A 2,500-nucleotide genomic window follows, 5' to 3' on the forward strand; every position below is an offset into this window, starting at 1 on the left:
TGCGGGTGGGAGGTTATGATGGGAACTGTCGCAGTTCCAGAATTATCGGATATGAGGAGCGACAGTAAATGTGCAGGAGGAGCCGCTGGTTAATGCGTTGAAGTAAAAGTCTGATACGTATGAGAAAGGAACTCTTGTGTTACTGTTGAAACGCACGTTTCAGGAAGTGTCGCTTTTCACCAGACGGCTGCAGAATTCTCAAAAAAAAAACTAACAAACTAAAAAAAGAAACAAATTAAAAATCAGTTGAACAGGAAAAGGAGGATCCAGAGGAGGAACTCTTTCCTATTGTCTCAAGCAACAAACAGGTCCAGCTGAATAAATGTATTTCATACTTTACTCTTTAGAAATTCACCACCACACATTTGAGGTCATCAACTTTTGTCTTTACTCGTCAGGAAACGAAAAGCACGTCGGTCGGAGAGTTACTGCGTCACGTCATTTACCTTGGACTTATTTGAGCGGAGAAAGAAGAAACACCGGCAGCTTCCAGACGTTTGCGCTCGACTTGCGTTTGTAAATTCATCGAGACAGAGATGGAAAAAGCAAAAAAAGGAGGAGGGGTGTCGGCGAAAGCTGAGGGGGAAGACGAGTGTTAGGCCACAGACAAAGAGGAGACAGCATAACAGTGAAATATGAACCGGTGATCTGGGATCCTAAGAATTGTTCTTTCACTAATTTAAAGGAAAATAAAAAACCATTTTGCAGAGTAGGAAGCGTGGAAGAGGTTTCCAGCTTCTCTCTTTGTAAAGAGATTTCTATTTGTTTCTAAAACCCAGAAGATCTAAAAGATGATTTTAATGAGAAATATAATCCTCCTGAGCTGGTTGGTGGATGTGACCGGAGGGACGGAGGTTCGTACAGACGGACACTGACCGGACACACGAGCAGACCAGCGTCTTTATTCAGCAGAGAGACAATCAGACAAACAAGTTAGTATCTTCAGAACATGATGCGCTCTTCTTTTCTTTGAGGTTTGAAAATCTCGTCTTTTTATTCGCAAAGAGCGACAGAACAACGAGGCTGAATGAGGCTGAGGTTCACGTGTCCTCTGCTGGTCGAGGCCGCAGGGAAGGGAAGCGGGAAACTATCATATTTGAAAAGATGGAGACGTCAAATGTTGGACGTTTTTCTGTCTGATGTGCACGACCAACTTTTAACTTTGACTATGACTGCAATTATTATCATTATCATGGTTTATTAGCAATTAATTAACAGATGTATTATTGTTTCTCTGTCAAATTCCAAAGTGATGCCTTCCATCCATTTTTTGGGGGGTTGATGTACAATCATACAAAACAGAAAAAAGGAGCAAAAAAATTCCCTGGAGCCTCAAAAATGTTTGGAAATTTTTTGTCCGGAAAATCATCTGTGAGCGTCTGTCAGTCGGCGACGAGGGTTCACTGACCCCATTCAGCCTCGGCAGTAGATCCACACGTCACAATAGAGAGTTGAAAGACCCCGAGCACCAGGGGGTGTGTGTGTGTGTGTGTGTGTGTGTGTGTGTGTGTGTGTGTGTGTGTCCGACAGGGTGTATGTGTATGTGTGTGAGAGTGTGTTTGACAGGGTGTATGTGTGTGTGTGTGTGTGTGTGCGTGTGGGCGTGTGGGTGTGTGCGTGTGTGTGTGTCTGTGTGTGTGTGTGTGTGTGTATGTGTGTGTGTGTGTCTGTGTGTGTGTGTCTGTGTGTGTGTGTGTGTGTGTGTGTGTGTGTGTGTGTGTGTGTGTATGTGTGTGTGTGCGTGTGGGTGTGTGCGTGTGGGTGTGTGCGTGTGGGTGTGTGTGTGTGTGTGTGTGTGTGTGTGTGTGTGTGTGTGTGTGTGTGTGTGTGAGCACCGTCACCCTCCTCACGGACGTCGGAGACATGTTCCGAGGCCGAATACTGAAAAAACGTTATACAGTAACTCTGTTCACAGGAAGTCAGAAATATAGACTATTATTTGTATAAGGTGCGTTTTCCTTAATGATCCGATCATAGACACACTGTCATGACGAGCACTTCTGTATATGGCACATTTATGTACAGTAAACATTCCCCATCACATGGCGTCAAAACACGTAGATTATCTGTTCATGACCTCTAATCTCAGAGGAGGAACAAAACCTCACAGCATGAAAAGGTTCAATCGTAGTTACACACTGAAAGACCGCGTACAAGTATTGATTGTAATGTCATTTTTTAAATATTAGGAAAATCCTCTTTGGGATGAACAACTGTACTCGTCACACCCTGATGTACACACATTTATATCCTTCACATCGTCATTCTGATGGCGAGCACGGACGCTTGTGAAGAATCCGGTTCCTTTGGTGGGGGGGAGCGATGAAACCCCCCCGGTGATGGATGAAGGAAATAATGTACATGCGTGAAAAGACAAGCAAAAGATACAGTTTTTCCTCAAGAGGAAAAAATTGTCCATCACGTTAGTTTTTTAAATATTGCCGTGGCACGGAGTCCGTTTTGGTTCTGGTGCGGCGGCGTTGCGCCCGAGGCCTCGGCC

The 2,500-nt window shown here is 44.5% G+C and overlaps 1 protein-coding gene across 6 annotated transcripts in view; it reads right to left on the reverse strand.

Moving 5' to 3' along the window:
* Positions 1-2,500, reverse strand: part of baiap2b (BAR/IMD domain containing adaptor protein 2b) — a 49,451-nt gene that overhangs the window by 3,412 nt on the left and 43,539 nt on the right. Inside the window, exon 17 of one of the 6 annotated variants that reach the window (XM_035612132.2) lies at positions 2,160-2,500. This exon is cut by the window's right edge and continues 191 nt beyond it. The exons of the other annotated variants lie outside the window; for them this stretch is intronic. The gene's annotated coding sequence lies outside the window, so the exon portion shown is untranslated. Of the gene's footprint in view, positions 1-2,159 lie in introns of those variants that run through there. 6 annotated transcript variants of the gene reach the window in all.

The sequence above is a fragment of the Scophthalmus maximus genome, chromosome 16, assembly GCF_022379125.1.
Source record: "Scophthalmus maximus strain ysfricsl-2021 chromosome 16, ASM2237912v1, whole genome shotgun sequence".
NCBI classification, from domain to species: domain Eukaryota; kingdom Metazoa; phylum Chordata; class Actinopteri; order Pleuronectiformes; family Scophthalmidae; genus Scophthalmus; species Scophthalmus maximus.